General features: G+C 39.4%; 1 protein-coding gene across 2 annotated transcripts in view; it reads right to left on the bottom strand.

The window, feature by feature from the left end:
* Nucleotides 1-21,388, bottom strand: part of ATP23 (ATP23 metallopeptidase and ATP synthase assembly factor homolog) — a 133,398-nt gene that overhangs the window by 76,548 nt on the left and 35,462 nt on the right. The gene's annotated exons all lie outside the window — the stretch shown is intronic.

Consider the following 21,388-nt stretch of genomic DNA (forward strand, 5'->3'; position numbering starts at 1 on the left):
TCCTTTAAAAATAAAATAAATGTAAAGGGACAGAAAAGGATAGAAAGAGAATAAATAGTAATTATCATCATTTTAGAGTATTTTTTTATAATATACCTCACTTAACTACCACTCCATGTTTTGCTTTATAGAACATCAGGGGCTTTGGGTTGGGGGAGAAAAAGAGAGGAAGCAATCTGATGGAGCAGCAGCAGAACATGGTGGTCAAGGTCAGAATGAAAATGGATGGAACACTATTGTGCTGAAAGGAATAATGAACTGGAGGGATTCCATGTGATCTGGAACGACCTCCAGGAATTGATGCAGAGTGAGAGGAGCAGAACCAGGAGAACATTGTACCCTATGGTACAATCAAATGTAATGGACTTCTCTACTAGCAGCAATGCAGTGATCCAGGATAATTCTGAGGGACTTATGACTAAGAACGCTATTAACATCCAGAGAAAGAACTGTGGGAAAAGAAACACAGAAGAAAGACATTTCCTTGATCACATGGTTCGATGGATTTTTTTTAAAAAGGGAAAAAGTACAAGAGTCCAGGCATATACTAATCTTGATAATATTTTAGGGGTGCTCAAAAAGCTAACTCTTATGATACTTCTAAGGATTGGTTTCTGTAACCTTGAGTTAACCTTGTCAAATTCCTAACCCATCCCTAAGGCTACACTCCTGAAGACTGACCAGCTATTTTAGCCTCCTTGTTCTGCCAACAACAATCAATTGACATCTGTATCTATTGGGGGCATTAGTTACATCTATTGTTTTAGGATCTGGCAGTGTGCATCTTGTGATGATTGCCATACTTGTCAGACCACCTTTGTCCCTTCCCCCCTTCTTTTTTGTAACCCCAATAAAAATGAGTATGCCGAACACAGGGAAGCTCTTCACCCCCAGAGCTCATTCCATCAGAGCTCAATTTCACCTAGAGCCTACTCTTCTGCTGCAATTCTCTTGTCTCTGTCTTTCTTTTTGTGTCCTTTCTCCTCTCTCTTACCACCATCAGAGGAGCTTGCACGCTGGAGCCCAGGTTGTTGAATCCTTAAGTTCTGAGTCTTTCTTCCTTTATTGTTTCCCCTCTCCTTTTCCCTCATCACCCATTCTCCCTCTGTCTTCAACCTTCCTTCTGAGTGTTCACCCTCGAACATATTAACTTATGGCTGCTGGCAGCTACAAAAAGAAAAGGACACCCATACACACAGCAGAGTCTGGCTTCTTACTGAATCTACTCTGTGCTGTAAAGGGTAAGATGTGGTCCACGGTCCCCTCCAGTGGCCATATAACCAATCTAGGGGAGCACCAACATTCCTGAGCTCTAGGTTACCCTGGATCCCTCCTTCCATTATCCAAGCTGACCCCAACACTGCTACATGTCCAACAGAAGGCAATGTCTAAGAAAAGTGGGAGCCAGACACCACATGGGGAGGAACTGTAATATGCCACACTCCTTTGCCTGCTCAAGGGGGAACCCATCCATTGTCTAAATCTCCTAGATAGGGGCCAGCTGGGTGGCTCAGTGGATTGAGAGCCAAGCCTAGAGATGGGAGGTCCTAGGTTCAAATCTGACCTCAGACACTTCCCAGCTGTGTGACCCTGGGCAAGTCACTTGGCCCCCATTGCCTAGCCCTGACCACTCTTCTACCTTTGGAGCCAATACACAGTACTGACTCCAAGACAGAAGATAAGGGTTTAAAAAATACAAATAATAAAATAAATCTCCTAGATACAGATTGATGGGGGCTGAGCAGGGAGGGAAAGAGGAAGAAACTTCCAGTGTGGAAGAAGGAGGTAGGCAGAACCACAAGGTAAGTGTTTATTCTTGAGTAATGTGCATGGTCTCCTTGTTATTAAGCATTGTTGATCACTTCTAGACTGATTAAATAAATACACTGTAATATAGCATTCTAGTTAGTATGTCTGCTTTGATAAGGAACCAGTCACACAACTAAAGGTCATTGATACACAACAGTCCCCCAGAAGGTAGTTTATCTGGTGAGTGTGGGCTCAGGAGAAAGTTCGGATTGGCAGAGCAATAAATCTACATCCCCCCCCCCTTTCTCCTCTTCTCCCCCCCATAGTGAAAGGCAGACCTAAGGCTCTCTGGCAAAGCACCCCCCCAGAGGGAAATGTTCAAATCGACAGAGTAAAGATGAGTCTTCCCAAAGAACAGTTATCAGTTATTCACTATATGTATAGATATATCATGCTTAAACTTTTATTGTAAATAATTTTAAATATTCCATTTATTATAACAATTACCAATGTTGTTATTTTTAGCAGTAATTGTTAGTAATAAATAAAAACAATTAGTGGTAAAAAGAGAGTCATTATGGTATATGGAGGATAGAAAGCCTGCCTTGGAGTCAAGAAGCCCTGAGTTCAAGCCATATACAGGACCGCTTTGTGAATGAACGCTGAACCTCTTAGGATCAGACACGCAGTGCTTAGAGGCAACTCTCTCCAATTGGCAATTGCCAGCCTGCATTGATAGTGAGTGTTTATATGACGGGAATTATTCACCCTGACGAAATCACAAGTAAATACCAAAAGAAGTCAAACAACTCTTAAGAGTTAAGTTTAGAAAATTAAGTGAAGGTAGAAGTCTGCCAACAATGGCCTGGACTTGGGTGAAAATGAGAGATTTTGATTTTGTGATTTTTTAAAAGATTCCAGCCAGATTTAGGTATTTGGTATGTTTTTATCAGTACCAAAAAGTGGTCTCCTGAAATAAGCCCACCTAGGACTGTTCTTCTTGGGTAAACATGGCCTTACAAAGGAAACAGACTGCAAATCACCCGACGTTCCCATGTTATTTCAACCTCAATCTCCTGCAAAATGAGGGGATTGAATTCGACGACCTTAGAGGTCCCTTGTAGCTCGAACATTCTGTAATTATGATTTCCCAACCCAGCTTCCTTCTTAGAAACCTCTCCAAAAAAGCAAATAAGTTTTCTTAGCTAAATAAAAAATAATGTTGTTCTGGGAGCCCAGGGTTTGCTGCTACGTGAATGGAGTGTTCTTTAAATGTAGTATTTATGGTAATATTTCTGACGTCTTCCCTTCTCTGGAGCTGCCTGTGGTCTTTCTAAAGCTACATGAGATGGAGAGAAACATGCAACTCCCTTTCAGCAGAGGGGCCCACGAAAGGGGAAACTGGCCAGATCCCCAGCCTGGGTCATGTCTCTAGCTCTATGGGGAACATTCCTGCTTCCCAGCTAACTCCAGAGAATTTCTGAAGTTTTCGAACAAAAGATCATGAATCAAAACAGGCCCAAACCCCAAATGGTAGGACTTACTAGCGTACTTGGTAAACTTTATCTGGGAGTAGCAGGGGTGGGGAACAGGAAGAAACACAAAGAACTGGAAACTGAGGGTATGTTGGGGAATGGCAGCTCAGCTCAAATCGTCATATATTAATATAATGTAATATTATTGTTCCACAAGAAATGACAAAAGGGTTGATCTGGGAAGTATGAACTTGTGATAGAAGAGTGGGTAGAATCGACTCGTGGTGGGCAAGCATTTTTTTTAGCTCACTAGCAAAGGGGATACCATAAAAAAGAAGAAAAGGTCAATGGAAAATGTCTTTTTTTAATCCACAAAGAACAGAAGGAGTCTCAGATGAAAGCATAAACAAATGGGATCCTTGTGAAAGCAAACTGTTGAAATTATCCTATGCTTAAAAACAAACAACAAAAAAAACCTTACCTTCCACCCTACAATCAATTCTATGTATTGGTTCCAAGGCAGAAAAGCAGAAAAGGCTAAGCAATAAAGATTAAGTGATTTGCCAAGGGTTACTGAGTAAGGAAATGTCTGAGGTTCAAATTTGAATCCAGGGCATCTCCTCTCTAGATCTGCTCTCAATCCAATGAGCCACCCAGCTGCCCCCTCATTCTACGCTTTATAAAAAAGCAAGTGGTGTGAGATTTCTGGCATCATAAATAATATTTTTTAATATATGGAAATATACAAAGTAGCACACAAATGGTATATGACTTTGCATATGGGAATGCTCTTGGGGATGTTGGTTTAAAATAGATACTTATGTACCTATTTTGAATATATGTAAAGTATGTTTTAAATATATATTTCCATATCTATAAGCCCATTGGCATGGGACTCTCCTCATTGGTGAAGATCAATACTCCATACCTTTATGTAGGGGTTAGGGCAGAGTTGGTGGAATTGAAGAGAAGGGAGACCGAGTCTCTTCAAACTTTCTTTGAGCTTGAATCTCTTCAAGCTCTACAGTCACTTCAGAAGAGTCCAGTTTCCAGCTTTGAGAGAGAAGATGGATGATACCAACTTCATTTCAGTTTGCTAAGGGGAGAATAAGAGTCTGGGAAGAAGCTGACATGATCAGAGCTGGCAGCTTCCATCATGTCCTTGCTCCAGCTTGCTACTCAAGACCTCTAGGAATTTCTCCTTGGGTGAAATCTGGAAGATTTCATGCCCAATGGGAGAATGTCTTCACTTTGTGTTGTCTAGAACATATTCTCTTTATATACGTCCTCTGATTTCTATTTTAATATTAACTTGGACAAATTAACTTCTTTGCTATTTATTATGTGGGTTCTGTAAGATTTAAATCAATATCCAATAACTCCAAGTATTATATTTATAAAGTTTATTAAGAGTCACTTGAAGTAGAAAGAAAATAAAACTAAAAGAAATAGAAGTTCAAACCTAATTATCTAACAAAAAATAAACCCAAGTATGGATTGTGTAATTAGGATCTGTTCCCCAGAACTCTAAATCCCAGCATCCCACTTTTATTCTCATGTTATGCCCTTACATTTTGGAGATAAAGTTTGTGTGTGACCCCTCCCCTCGCTCTCTTTTCCCATAATCATGGCTGCTGAAGCTGGCTTTTGGGGTCAAGCAAGAGAACTCACTCACATGGTCTTATTTTTGTTAGATAATTAGTTTTGAACTTCTATTTCTTTTAGTTACTTTCCTTTCTACTTCAAGTGATTATTAATAAACTTTATAAAATATAATATTTGAAGTTATTAATATTAATTTAAATATTTCAGTTCATTATGGAACTGGTATTTGGTGGGATTCCCCATTCATGAACAACACCAGAAGTTTAGCTTGAAACTGAAAACTATAAAACCTAGACCAGGGATGGCAAACGTTTTAGAGACTGAGTGCCCAAACTACACCCTCACGCCCCCTGTGAGCTGCCCCCTTACCCCAGTCAGGGGAGAGAGGAAGCATTTCCATTGGGCTACTGGGCAGAGAAAAATGTCCTTAGGAGCATGCAGAGAGGGGGAAGGTACACACATGCCATAGGTTCACCAACATGGCCCTAAACTGACAATATTTAATGGAACATGTAGAACTCTAGTCTTGTACCCCTTCTAAGGAGAGTAGAGTGGCCAAGCTTCTTGCCTTAATGTTCCACTTCTCCTGACAGGAAATAAAGATTTCATTTCTTTCTTGCAGAAGGGTTAGGGAAGAAGAAACTAGAGATGGCTATTCTGCGTCTCTTTGAGCTACCCAATGACACCCCCAATCTCCTGACTGGGGATAGCTTTGCTTCACGTATATGTATATTTACATAAATATGCATATCTTTAAATAAATAAACCAACTTGATTGTCAAAATCTCTAAATAAAAAGTCATTGCATTTCAAGAAATCACTGAATTTCAAGAATCTTTGAAATCCAAATAGTATTCATTAAATGTCTACTGTGTACAAGGCATTTAATGCACTAAGCATTGGTGGCATTGTGCTAATTGCATGTATATCTCCTACTGAACTCTGAGGCAAGGTTACCCCTCAGAATCCAATGGGAGACATGAATATAAGGAAGAGGATCAAAGCAAAACTTTAGATTTGATGTGTTCTCCACAATTCTGGTTAGTCCTGAGGACTCACAAAACTCAGTGAGCAATAGCTCTGTCCTACTCTACCCCCAAAATGACTCTCAACTCCACTCACCCACACAAGCTTAGCATAAGATCTGTTAAAGGGATCAGGAGATGTTTTCATGGATGGAGATCCCACTAAGTTGGGAATGGCTCCTGTGGGGTCTCAGAGATTCCCGAGAACTACATCCCCCCCCCCCAGTCCTTAGAGTCATTTCCTGTTCTTTCTTTTCATTTTAAGATGATTGTTTGGAAAAATGGAAACAGATGTACTCTGAGCTTACTTTTGGTATTGGCCCCTTTCCAATGTCATCCATGGTCTCAGACTTTGTGCTTACATCTACCTATTCTCTGTCTCTGTCTCTGTCTTTGTCTCTGTCTCTCTCCTCATTCCCACTCCCAAATAAAACTCCAAGGAACTCTAAAACAAAGTCTAACGAGATCCTCTTCTGCAACAGTAGCCAATGCATGATTCAGCTTTTCCTTTACCTCACCACAGAAAATGGATAAGATTTGAAATGGCTTCTGTGGGGTCCCAGAGATTCTCAAGAACTAAGTGCTCCCAGAATCCATTTTTGAACTGATATCCTTTGACTCTAAACACATCCTTTGCACTGGACCAGTCTGTCCATCACACTCATTATACTCTTCCCATAAAGATGCTTTTGTAGAACAATTATTTCTCCTCTTTAACCAATTTAACAAATACTTTATTAACCAATACAATAACCAAAACAAAACCAATAACTCACAAAAACAAAACTATGAAAAAGGATTTCACAGCAATGATCATGAAACATTGGCAAGGCCCAGATCTCCCAGTCCCTTATCCTTGCTGGAATTCTGATCTCAGGATAATTCCCATTAGCAGCTCTCTTCTCTGAGAAGCCTAATGCTGAGAAAATGGCTCCCTCCAGATGGCTAGTACCTTACTCTCAAACTCAGAACTGCCTCCAAGGTAACTTCTAGGGCTAGAAATATCAGGATTCCCAGTGACTAACAAGAAAAGGAAATAGAAAGGCAGAAGAAGGCATCCAGAGCCAGAAAGTCTAGAGTTAATGATCTCAGGCTTTCTGTGTGATTCAGCTAACATGCAATTTTTACTGTTTGAGAGGCTAAGAGGGAGATGGAGAAGGAAGTCCTCTAGACCTCCTAGCTGTGTTCTATCTGGAAATCAAAAGAAAAAACTGACCCTTCTTCCCCCAATAATTTCTTTTTTTTGGTCTTAGTCACCAATCATTAGGAAGCAGCCTCACTGGGGAGTTCATTGTGTGGTTGGGGATGGGGGGCATCTAGTTCCATGGAAGGCATCCCCGTTCTGACAAAGGTCCATATCTGTAATCCCATCAGGCTGATTTAGGGAACCCACCAAACTGATCATCACCTTGCTTTGCCAAACAAACAAACAAAAAAAAAAACACTTGAAAATTATAAAGGATATCATGGAATTTTAGACCAGAAAGGATGTTCAAATATCAGCTGCTTTCTAAGTCATCCTGACCTAATCATTGTCTTTTCTCTTTCATAAGATCAGTATAGAGAAGCCACACCCTTCTTCAGTCACTCATTCCAGTGTTTGGTAGCCTTGGCAGCTAAATGTTTCTGCCCTGCTAAAAATTCTCCTGTTTTAATTTAAGCTTGTCTCCTCTTCTAAAAATGATCCATGGACATGGACGACGTTAGTATCCTGACCACTCTCCTAGAATCACTCTGTACTTAAAAATAGTAATCAAGTAAAAAAGTGAGCAGCATTTATGCAGATAGCCAGTGAGCTCAATGCAAGAAATAAGTCATGGAGACCACTCACTAAATGGGGATTTTCCTCAGTATCCTTGGGTTTTTAAGCAAACACATAAACACAAAAACACACACAGACACACAGACAGACAGACACACAGACACACACACACCCCTCCATGTAAAAAGCAGCCAAAGATCTATAGGTCAGGGAATTAGCCTTCATTTGATCCAGTGGTCATTATTTTCCTACCCTCCCAAAGCAAAGAAGAATGGGTTCAATGTGGTCGGAAAAGTAGTGGGCTGCAGCTCTTGTTTCTAGTCATAACTCTGTCAACTAAGTCGTTTTGTCTCGTGAATTCATTCAGCTAGAAGAGGAGGTGACCAGATGTTCTTGCCTCACCTCCCAACCACATCAACTTGATGGTACTACAAGGTATGGAACTGGTCCTGCGTCTAGAGATCTCTGAGAGGCACTTTCCCATTGAGAGTGGTAGGTACATCCATTGGAAGTGGATCCCAATCGGCTACTGATGGCTGGGGCTGCCATCAAGATAAAGGCTGATTGATCGGAATTCAGAAATAGAGATTCTGGTTGGAGAAACCACTCAGGAAGAGGACTAAGAAAGAGTTGTTAGACTAACTCCCCCTCCCTAAGCTTTTCTTTTCACTTCCTCGGCTCAGAAAAGAAATCACTGAGCAGTCGTGTAGGACTGGTTGGAGGAGGAGTGGGTGTCAAGGGAAGATGTCTGTGGCCCTGCATAATCGAGCTCCCCCGAAAGAACAGAAAGCAGCTGCTCTGAGAGAGAGACACATGGAAGTTGTATGTGCTTTGCCCAGATCCTGAGAATAGAGATCCCCAAAACGAACTCTCCTAGCTTAAGGGATCATAAAAACCAAACACTGAAACTCTGCCTACAAGCAGACACATATGTACATGCCCAGCAGGCCTGAGAGAGGAGTCCCAAACATGGGGGCTGCCTCTTGGGTAAATCCAAATTCAAGAGTTCTCACGTCCAGTGATTCAGGAATTGGACTTTCTGAAAGAAGAAAGATTTCCTGGTCAAGATACTGCCTGGAAAAAAGAGAAAGAGAAAGAGAAAAAGAGAGAGAGGGAGAAACAGAGACAGAGAGAGGAGAGAGAGAGAAAGAGAGAGAGAGAGAGAGGGAGAGAGAGAGAGAGAGAGAGAGAGAGAGAGAGAGAGAGAGAGAGAGAGAGAGAGAGAGAGAGAGAGAGAGAGAGAGAATCATCCACTGAGTTCAACTGAACAATAAACATTTTAAAGCATCTACTATAGCCAGACACTGTGCTAAATGCTGAGGGCACAAAAACAAAGTGCAACAGTCTTTGTCCTCAAGGAATTTACTAGGAAGAAAACTTACTCTCATCAGAATTGACTAAAGAGGGAAGAACATACACACTCAATTGGGTATAGAAATGTATCTTAGCCTTCAGGAAAGTAGGAGGGGAAGGGAAAAAGAAAAGAGGGGCAATGATAGAAGGGAGGACTAATTGGGAGAGGCAGTCATCTGAAGCGAAACACTTTTGAGAATGGACAGAATGAAAGGAGAGAGTAGGATAAACAAGGGGGAAACAGGATGGTCAGTAATACATAGTAATCATAAATGAACATTTTTAATAAGTTTCTCTAATAAAAGGTCTTGTTTCTCAAATACATAAAGAAATGAGTCAAATGTATAAAAATGCAAGTTATTCCCCAACTGATAAATGGTCAAAGGATATGAACAAGCAGTTTTCAGAGGAAGTAATTAAAACCATTCATAGTTATATTAAAACTATTCTCTAAATAACTATTAACTAGGGAAATGCAAATTAAAACAACTCTGAGGTAACACCTCACACCTATGTCACTTCATTATGACAGAAAAGGAAAATGACAAAACTTGGAGAGGAGGTGGGAATATTGAGACATTACTACACTGAATCACGCATTCTGGAGAGCCATTTGGACCTACCCTTTGGCCTGGCAATACCAAACTAGATCTGTATTCCAAAGAGATAAAAAAAAAAAGGAAGGAAGGAAAAGGACCTATATATACAAAAATGTTTAGAACAGCTCTTTTTGTAGTGACAAAGAATTGGAAAATAAGGGGATGCCCATCCATTGTGGTACATGATTGTAATGGAATACAACTGGGCTATAAGAAATCACAAGAAGGATGATTCCAGAAAAAAAACTTGAAAAACGTACATGAACTGATGCAAAGTGAAATGAATAGAACCAGGAGAACATGGCATACAGTAAGAGCAATATTATACCATGATTGACCATAAATGACTTGGGTATACTCAGCAATACAATGATCCAACACAATTCCAAAGGATCCGTGATATAAAATGTCATCTGCCTCCAAAGAAAGAACTGATAGAGTCTGAGTCCAGACCAAAGCATATTATCTTTCACTTTCTTTCTTCATTTGTTTTTACTTAAGTTTTCTTCCACCAAGAGGACTAATATGGAAGAATGGTTTGCATGACTGCCCTTGTAAAATCCATATCAGATTGCTTATGTCTCAGTGAGGAGGGTTGGGAGGGTGAAAGAAAGAAAACTGGGGACTGAGTTTTAAAATTAATATTCGATAACTATTATATTTTAAACGTTTTATTAATAATAACTAGAGCAAAAGAATTGCCTGAATTCAGCCCGGTTGCAGGTCAAAAAAAGAGACAAAAGGAGGAGTTACAGCCACTTAATTACAATCATGCAAAATGCAAGGAGGCAGAAAAAGGGATTTTTGGGAAATACTAAGGGACTTGTGGGGGATGAAGTCCAAAGGCTCAAAATCTCCATTTATACAAGACTCAAAATTTCTTTTTTAATATTAAAAATCGGGGGCAGCTGAGTAGCTTGTCAATTAAAAGCCAGGCCTAGAGATGGGAGGTCCTAGATTCCAATCTGGCCTCAGACCCTTCCTACCTGTGTGACCCTGGGCAAGTCACTTAACCCCCACTGCCTAGCCCTTACCACTCTTCTGCCTTGGAACCAATATACAGTATTGATTCTAAGACAAAAGGTAAGGGTTTTAATAAACTAATGAATGAATAAATAAAATGTTAAAAATTGTATTTACAGGTGACTAAGGGGAAAAGAAAAAAATAGTCAAACTTTCATCAATGACACATTAGAAACAGACGGGAAAGCTAAGAGACTCAGTAGACATTTCCTAGCTGTGTGACCCTGGTCAAATCATTTATCCCAGTTGCCTAGCCCTTGCCACTCTTCTTCCTGGAACCAATATTTAGTATCAATCTAAGACAGATGATAAGGGTTTTTTAAAAGAAAAAGATAGGAATCTAATAAAAAAGGGAACTCAGTTCTGTTAAGTGACTAAGAAATATATGAATTCTACAATAAATAGTGGAGATTACAGCCTTAGGCTATTACTTGGTTCCTTGAGGTGGGGCAGAGAAGTCCCCTGAAAGGGACCTCATGGAAGTGGGGTTTGAAAGGGCTACAACTTCTAGATTATGGTGAAGTATACAGTTTTCTGCATTCCTGCTGTTTTTCTCATACAAAATCTGCATAAGTAAATGTGAAACTTTGCTCAAATTGTTCCTTAATATATTATTGAACTGGATTGCAATAACATTTGCATATCCAAAAGGAGATATGTATAGCAGAATGACTGTACAAACAATGCCCCCCCCCCAAAAAACTGAGGAATAAACTCCCTGTGGGGCAGCTAGGGGGCTCAGTGGATTGAGAGCCAGTCCTGGGTTCAAATCTAACCTCAGACACTTCCTAGTTGTGTGACCCTGGGCAAGTCACTTAACCGCCATAAAACTGCCTAGCCCTTACTGCTCTTCTGCCTTGGAACCAATACACAGTACTGACTCTAAGATGGAAGGTAAAGATTTTAAAAACAATAAAAATAAAATAATACAAAAATCTAAAAAATACAAGTTCTTAGGAAGAGTGTATTCAAACTGAGAGTACTATGGTGGTGATGCCCACATATAGGATCTATGTGTGACAAAAAGGCAATTCACAGCTTCTGCCACATTATGGCCTGGAAGTCCTTCCAAGAATCCACAGTCAGAATTCTTCTATGGTACCCCTTAAAATTGTTTCTCTCCCTGGGCAACAAATCTGGGTTACACGAATCCTTCTGTGATTACACTCATTGAGCTGAGGATGGAACCCCCTCACCTTTATAAAGGTAAATTTTGGCTATGGACTCTTCAGTTCATTCTTAATTGCCAGCAATATCACAAAATTTATCAGCAGAAATGGAAGGACTTGCCAGTGTGGTAAATCAACAGCATTTCCTAAAGTGGCAGAGAAGGATCATCTATCGGGAGCATTTGCCAAGACTCTCTTTCCTGTGAGGCTGTCCCCTGGATGCTAGGGAAATAGATCATAAGAAGATGCCACGAGCATAACTGTTGGAAGAAATGACTGCCAATAGATGTGGTCTCAGGAAAGGATGTCCAAGACTACAGCAGCAGCTCCCAGAAGCCCCAGACCCCTAGGATTTGGCAAAAGCCACCCAAAACAATTTACAGATGGTAAGAGCTAAGAGTTGGGAATAAAATGGTGAAGGCAGTCTTCAAACAACAGCATCAAGGATGCATGATCATTTCAGCTCTCAAAAGAGGCCCTGAGCTAAGAGATCTTTAGCCATGGAAGAGGTGTTAGTTTTAGAGAAGCTATTTTCCTGGGCTATTCTGGTGGGAATCAGAGACGAGGAGGCATTAATCGAGGAATGGATATCCAAATATTCCTGTGCGTTGTAACTCACTCCCAAATAGTAGACTACTTCAATGAAGGGTTCCTGCCTAGCCTGGTACTCAGATGTGAGCTGAATTTTGATGACCTGCAGAAGTTCCCAGCCAACTGGGCAGGGGTATCAAGCCAAGTGAGATAAACTACGGTCTTCCAAAACAACTTTACAGTGAACACGAATCCATGTGAATCCGGCATTAAGTGGGAAACCGGTCACATAAAGGATCCATTTACGATAATCAGGAGAAAGCTAAGCATTTACTGACTTGTGGGAAGAAACAAGCCTGCTTTAGGCTATATTATGAGCAGCATATTTTTTTCTCTCTATCAAAACTCCTGAACTAAAAGAATCTTGAAACAGAAAAGGTATTAGAGGAGTTAGGAGACTGGTTTCAGTTTTATTCCCACCACTAACTAGGTAGATAATCTAGTCAAAGTAGCTGTCAAAGAAAGGAACCCAGATATTTAACAAGAATAAGTCACCCAGGCTGAAGTCCAGAAGGAGCTGAAGCTTATGAAAAATGCTGAGGATTAGAAAAAGAAATTGTTCAAGTATGTTTGAGTCAAAAAGAAAAACAAGGCAGGAAAAGGCTCCTCCTGACTGACACCCCTGCCCCTATTCCAACCCAAGGTGTGTAGAAAATTAACTTAAGGAATGACAGAAAGAAAGCAAAATTAATCCCTCCTGGCCACACTCCTGACTCTCTGGACTTCCCCAAATCCAGCAATCTTCTCACCCTGGAAGATTCTTCCTCCCTGTAGCCCTAACCTCTGTGGAGTAAATTTCTGCTGGAATTTCCATTTTGAGGAAGTACCGAGGGTCAATTCTATGCTCATCCCATTTCTTGCCTCTCTGAATAAATGAATTTTAAATTTTTATTTATTAATGTTTAGTTTAATTAATAATTAATAAATTATTGATTTATTTAATAATTTTGTTTCTCAACAGTACAAAAGCCTTTTTTGGTTTTGCTAAATATTACTAATAATAGTATTTTGGTGATAGCAGTGTAATTGAATATGTTTTATTAATTTTTTAAATCTTATTTGAACCTTTTGTGAAACTAGAGAGTATGAGAGCAGCGTAGCATAAAACTTACTCTGAGCTTGTGATCAAAGACCTAGGTTCCAATCATATCTCTGATACCTATTAGCTGTGTGACCTTGAACAAGATAGTTATACTCTTTGAGACTTAGTTTCCTCAAATGTAAAATAGAGAATTGGATGAGATGACCTCCAAGAATCCGTGATCCTGCAAAACAGTTACTTGAAGATTTGGATCTAGTTTCAATTTTATTTTGGTACTTGTTCAAATGGATCTCATTGCTGAAAAAAGATATTTCACAAAGATATATAGAATCAAATGGAAGAAGTGCATACTTGACAGTGCTTACTAAATTACCATATTCATTTTTCAATCCCATCCACCACTTATGCAAAGGTTTTTGTTGAAATTTGGCTAGTAAATTTCCATCTTCCCTGATGTCAATCATCTTTATGGCATTTTTTTTTAAAGAAATGGCTTCAAAATCTCACTGAAATGCTTTATTTGAACAATTTTTAAAAGAGGTTAGAAAAAAATCTCTAGTTTAAGTATGCAGATGTAAATTAATGGGGTGCCTCCCACATGTAATAGGGTATATGGGGGATAATATCTCCACTTGTGAGAATAAAAAGAGAATAATTAAAGTGCAGAATTATTTGTATAGAGGCAGTAGATAGAGTGATTCTCTAAATGTAAAATCCTCACCCACTAGTACCCTGCTAGATGAGGAAGTAGGTATAAGGAACCAAAAAATATACAGCACACATGGAAATGAACCCCTTCCCCACCTTGAGTCAGCCCCAAAGGACTTATCTTCTTGGTCTAGTTATCATTTGGTTCATTTTTAGGTGACTATCTCTCCATGCTTACCTTTCCTCCTGCTAGTTATTTCACTGAACTGATTAAAGAATACCAATGGAGAATGACCCAACAGCTCTTCTATTCCCCTAAGGGGCAATCATCACTCTGCCAATTCCCCATGCCTCATATTGGGGGCTAGACTGTCTCCTACTTTTCCCAAATACCATTCCTCTTCTTCCTGCCCCTTCCTCAAATTTTATAGATGAGGATGATATTAAATCAGGAAAGATGCAGTAGCCAAAATTTTCTTTATAAAACAATGGGAATCAATGGTAGCAAAGAAAGGAGTAAAGAGTGAAAGGGATAATCTGTAAATAAATTCAATTGGTGCCCAGTGTTGCTACCTGAAGCAGGATCCATTTTTCCCTTTGCTTTAACTCCTTCCTCTCATGGGGCAGAATTAAGGCAAAATCCTAGAAGACTGGGGCCACCAATTATTGTGCTTTCTCCTCCAAAGATGGAGATAAAATAGGAAGACATTGTCTCTGACAGGCAATTCAAGCCATGGCAACTCATCAGATTTGTTCTGATCAGCATGGTATCCATTGGTGGTCGCCTTTTTCTCCATCAACTGCCTTGTTATCCATGGCAGCAGTGATATACTTCTCAGAGTCTTTGTAAAGAGGAATAGAGAGGGGCCCTAGGAGAGTGCTTGATTCTGAGAAGCCTACTCAGTGACAAGTAGAGCTCTGAACTCTCAAACTCTCCACTCAGCTTCTCCTCTTCCAGCACCCTTCTCCCAGAAATCTCCATGATAGTCACCAAATTCTGAACAAAGTTCATAGTTTCAAAGCATCTGGGGCTGATGGATTCTGTGATGGTATCTCCATCACCACATGGGGCTGCACAGATATTAAGAGTTTGGTTTTTACTAGGTGGGTGATATATTTAAATGTCCACAGAAGTTTAGTTTTAAAATATCATGATAGATAGATAGTATCATTAATACTAAAGCTAGGTTGCACAGTGGATAGAGACCCAATTTCAAATCTAGCTTCAGACACTTCCTCACTGTGTCTCTGGGCTAGTCACTTCATTCTGATTGCCTAGCTCTTACTGCTTTTCTGCCTTGGAACCAACACATGGTATTGATTCTGAGATAGAAGGTAAAGGTTTTTAATTTTTTTTAAATCTGGCCAAAAACCCTCCCTAGCTGTGTGACTCTGAGCAAGTCATTTAATCCTATTTTACCTAGTTCTTGCCCTGGTCTTGTCTTATAGTTGCTCTAAGACAGAAAGTAAGGGTTTTTAAAAAAATATTCTGTCATAAGGGGTGTCCCTTATGGGGACTGAGTATCATGAAGTATCAAAGAATGAGTACCATGAAACATGTGGGTGTCATGTGATTCAAAGGGAAGCAGGAAAAATATCTCTAGCCTGTTCTTCCCTGACCCTTCTTCAAGTGAGACTTTATTTCCTAAAGGGAGAGAAAATAGGAGGTTGGGATTGGATGGTTGGCCATTCTGCTCTCCTCAGTGTATGGGTGTTGGGCTAGAATTACGTCTACTTGTTCCCTTAAATATTGGGGTATAGTTTTCAGGGTCAAGTTAAATTTCTGATCGCTGTTATTAATGGGGTTAGCAGTACCCCTAATCTTTAGCTTAAGGATTGACACCCTACTACTACATACCAGTTCCACAGTGAACAAAGAAACCATCTATCCAACCCAATAGTAAAACAGAAATCCAAGAAGGTATACATAGAAGAATATGTATCCGACAATGCAAGTGAAGGAGCTTTCCCATTTGGACTGAGGTAATTCAGCTCAACCAAGAGAGAGAATCCTAGATCTCATTCAAAGAAGAAATTCCCTGAAGTGTCCAGTGTGGCAAGCTGAATCTGGAGCATGATGGAAACTGCCAGCTCCCCTTCTATCAGCTTCTTCAAGCATCTTATTCTCCTCTCGGCAGCAACCTGAAGTAGGATTGGCTTCCTCCATCTTCTCTCTCAAAGATCTGAGGAGCCCCCAAAGAAACTGAAAACACTTGAAGAGACTAAAGAAATATGAAGAGCCTATCAGCTGTCTCACTCTCTTTAACTCCCCCCCACCTCTCATGTAGGCTCAGGTAATTGAGCTCTACCAATGAAGAATGAGTACCATACCAATGGGCTTTGAGACTCAGATTACATATTACTAATATCTCAAGGCACAAAATATATTTAATGATAAACTTAAATCCATATTTCAAGTAATCTCATTCATAATTTCAGCCATCTTCTTGTCAATTTTTAAACTCATAATGAGGCTCATGAAAAACTTATTCTAGAAGCGTCAACTCTGCCATTTTTCTTGTTTGCTCATCCTTGAATTTTAAGTATTATCATCAATCTGGAGTTTCTCAGCAGTAATCTTTTTGAACTGCTTATCCATTTGCTATGGGTTAGTCTAATTAAAACTAGAGAATATTATCAAAAACCTACAGATGGAATACTCGAAGTATCACAATGCCCTAAAAGCAGCAGGTGGACCCCCCTTGTCCATCAGGATGCCTTGTTTAATGTGTCCAGCATAATGGCTAGCCTGGCACAGCTTGGCTGAAGTAGTAGGAACTGATGGCTTGACCTAATCCTTGTCCTTTATTTTTATTTCTTAAGACTATTCTGAGGGGATTTGGGGACAGCTAGGTGGCTCAATGGATAGCTGTTGTAACCCTGGGCAAGTCACTTAGCTGCCATTGCCATTTGTATTTTTGTTTTAATCTTAAGTAAACCCTTACCTTCTGTCTTAGAATTGATACTAACTATTGGTTCCAAGGCAAAGGAGCAGTAAGGGCTAGGAAATTGGAGTTAAGTGACTTGCTCAAGATCACACAGCTAGGAAGGATTTGAGACCAGACTGGAACCCAGGTCCTCCTGTCTCCAAGCCTGGATCTCTGTCCACTAAGCCACCTAACTGCCCTGATGGTCTTTTTCTAACCCTAATCCTTCTTGACCTCTCTGCAGAATTCAATACTATTCTGACCAGTTAAAAAACTCTATTGACTCTCCTTGACCTCCAGGATTAACTATAAAATCCTCTGACTGGCATTCAAAGACTTTTCAAGCACTCCTACCTTTCGGTTTTCTTACACTTTACAGCTCCTCTTTCCTACTCTTCAGTTCAGTAACACTGATCTCCTTACCTTTCCTTATTCAAGTTACTAATAGCTAACATTTATATAGCACTTACTTTGTGCCAGGCACTGTGCTTAGTGTTTTAGTTATTATCTCATTTGACCCTCATAACATCCCTAAGAATTGGAGTCATTATTATCCCCATTTTATAGATGAGGAAACTGAGGCAAACAAAGGTTAAAAGGCTTGCCCAAGGACAGAGAGCAATTAAATATCTGAGGCCAGATTTTCATTCATATTTTCCTGATTGCAGGTCCAGTGCTCTATCCACAGTGCCACCCAGCAGCCTCATTCCAGCTCCTGCCTAAAGGCATTTTCACTGGATGTGCATGCCCTCTGTCTGGAATGCTAGCCCCTCCTCATTTCCATCTTCTTGTTTCCCTGGCCTCCTTCCAAGTTCCACATAAAATCTCATCTTCTATAGGAAGCTTTTGCCAATCCCTATTCATACTAGTGCCTTCCCTTTATTGAGTGTTTCCTATTTATCCTGCATATAGCTTGTCTGTACATGGTTATTTACATTTTGTCTCGCCCATGAGACTATAACCTCCTCACAAATAGGAACTATTTTTTACCTTCCTTTGAATCCTCAAAACTTAGTTCAATACTTGGAATATAGTAGACAGGTAATTAATATTTATTGACTGACTGACCCACCTGTATATTTCTCTTCCCTGTGGGTCACCTAAAAAAACACTTATCTCTACACTTTTAAACCATAGAAACAGAATTTTCTATCCAGTTTAAAATTTTTTTCCAGAGAGTTTCAGTGAATTGTTAAAAACTGTTAAAAAATATTAAAATTCAATACCTTCTAATTAGTTTGCAAGAACAACTGCTTTATATTTGGAAGACAAATTAACTGGCCAAAAACCTTTGCATGATTGGTGGATGTGTTTGAAAAATGATTATCTAATAAATGTAACCAATGATGCCCTTCTTTTTTTTCTATAAGAAAAATTAAAACCAAGTCAAAAAACAGTTACACCTTCTAATTTCTTTATCACTATTAAACTGAAATTTTTCCTTTTCTTTTTTAATCCTTAATATCCAATAACTTCAAGTATTCTGTTGTATCATATTTATTAATAATCACTTGAAATTATAGAAATAAAAAAGACCAAAAGTAAAAACCTGATTAAAGAGTTTTCCCAGCTGCATTAGCCAGAAAAAAGAGAGAGGCAGGTTCACACACAAACTTTATCTCCAAAACATAAGGCCATAACGTGAGAACAAAAGTGGGATGCTGTAAGTTGGAGTCCCAGGGAGCAGATTTTAATTACACAGTAGCAACTCTAAGACAAAAGGCAAGAACTAGTCAATTGAGGTTGAGTGATTTGCCCAGGATCACATAGCTAGGAACTGTCTGAAGCCAAATTTGAAACCATATCTTCCAAATGCCATGCCTGGAGCTCTATCCATTGTACTACCTAGCTGCCCCTGAGCTGACAATTTTCAAAAATAACAAAACGTATTCAATCACAATGCTTTCACTTAAAATAAATCATTATTAGTAATATTTAAGTTTTGTTCTATTAAGTCGTTTCAATTTAAAATATTTATTCCAAATATATGTACAAGAATATTCATAGCTGCACTCTTTGTGGTGGAAAAAAATTGGAAAATATGCAAATGCCCTTCAATTGGGGAATGGCTGAACAAATTGTGGTATAGGTTGATGATGGAATACGATTGTGCTCAAAGATATAACGAACTGGAGGGATTCCATGGGGACTGGAACAACCTCCAGGAAGTGATGGAGAGTGAGAGGAGCAAAACCAGGAGAACATTGTACACAGAGACTGATACACTGTGGTACAATCAAATGTCATGGACTTCTCCATTAGTGGCAATGCAGTGATCCTGAACAACCCAGAGGGATCTATGAGGAAGCACTATCCACATTCAGAGGAAAAACTGGGAGTAGAAACGCCAAAGAAAAAACATCTGTTTGATTACATGGGTCGAGGGGGATACGATTGGGGATGTAGACTCTGAATGTACATCCTAGTGCAAATACCAACAATATGGAAATGGATTCTGATCAAAGACACATGTAATACCCAGTGGAATTGTGCATCAGCTACAGGAGGGGAGGGGGGAAGGGAAGGAGGAATAGAAAATGATTTTTGTAACCAGGGAATAATGTTCGAAATTGACCAAATTAAATATATATATATATATATGTATATGTATGTATATATATGTATATGTATGTATGTATATATATATATATATATATATATTTCAATGAGGGGTGTCCCTCGATTGGGGAATGGCTGAACAAATTGTGGTATATGATGATGATGGAATATTATTGTACAATAAGGAACGATAAACTGCTTGATTTCCACATGAGCTGGAAAGACTTCCACAAACTGATGTGGAGTGAAATGAGCAGAACCAGAAGAACACAGAGACTGAAACATTGTGTGATGGTCATATGTAATCAGCTTTGCTACTGATAGCAATGCAATGATCTAGGACAATCCCAAAGGACTTAGGAGAAAGATAGCTATCTACATGGAGAGAAAGAACTGTGGGAGTAGAAACACACTTGGAAAACATTTGATTTTTCACTGGTTTATATGGGTATTGGATGTGGGGTTTTGGTTTTTAAAAGATTATTATAAAAATGAATAATATGGAAATAGGAAATGAGTGATAATACATGCATAGCCCAGTGGAATTGCTTGTTTGCTCTGGGAGAAGGGAGGGGAAAAGGGAGGGAAAGAACATGCATCATGTAACCAAGGAAAAATACTTTAAAAACTATTTATTTCATCTTTATCTCATTCTATTTTATCTAAATTTTTATAAATTAGGTCATTATTAGTATAGTAATGCACATAGAATTTATAATGTATAAATATATATCTATCTGGAAAACATGCTCAAAATTTTTCTGCAGATAGAGCACACACGCTCAAGAGTCTGGAAAACAGTCCTCTAAAGCACTTGAAAAGTTTAATAATGTGATTCCCAAATGGACAGAGGAATTCCAGCAAAGAGAGGAAGTCTGAGAAGGCCAGCGATCTGTAAATTGGGTCTCTATTTTCAAAAGAAGGAAGAAGGTGATGGATTCTGGGAAGTAGAGACTAGTAATGTCTATTCCTGCCAAACTACTAGAGTAGATTATTAAACAGATGGTGTGTGACTATTTTGCAAGGGAAGCTAGCATATATCCACTAAGACCAGGTCAGATTAGACTCGTGCCTTATTTTGACAGAATAACTAGACTATGAGATCGAAGGATGCTACCAATACAAAGCACATGGATTTCTGTCAGGAATATGACAAATTCTAACACACAATAAACTTGACAACAAGATGGAAAAATGTGAACAAATAGTTCAGTTCATTAGATTCAAAACCAAAAGCCAATTGTGTCCAAAGTGTACTGATTATTATAAGAATGTCAAGTTGGAGGGAAGTCTTTAATATTATGCCATAGGGCTCAATCTTTGGCCCCACATAATATACAAGGGATATTATAAGGGGGGGTGGGGAGCAAAGGCATCCAAAGGAGCATAGGTGGAGCCAAGCTAGATTCCCCTGTATTACTTCCAATGGGCTATGTGTGTAACTGAGGGCTGAAGGTTTTGGAATAATAAAGTGATCCCTTTATTAGCCCTTTGGTCTACGTGATAGTATCAAAGAATATCCATATCAAAAAAAGAATTAGGGGACAGTTAGGTGGTTCAGTGGATAGGGAGCCAGGCCTTGAGACAGGAGGTCCTAGGTTCAAGTCTGACCTCAGACACTTCCTAGCTGTGTGACCTTGGGAAAGTCACTTAACCCCATCTGCCTAGCCCTTATCATTCTTCTGTATTGATTCTAAGACAAAAGGTAAGGGTTTTTAAAAAAGGATTAGCTAGGGGCAACTAGTTAGTACAGTGGATGGAGCACCAGGCCTGAAGATGTAGGCTCAAATATTGCCTTAGATATTTCCTAGCTAGCTATGTCACTTAACCCCAATTGACTAGCCCGTACTACTGTTCTGTC

Source organism: Monodelphis domestica, chromosome 5, assembly GCF_027887165.1.
Source record: "Monodelphis domestica isolate mMonDom1 chromosome 5, mMonDom1.pri, whole genome shotgun sequence".
NCBI lineage: Eukaryota > Metazoa > Chordata > Mammalia > Didelphimorphia > Didelphidae > Monodelphis > Monodelphis domestica.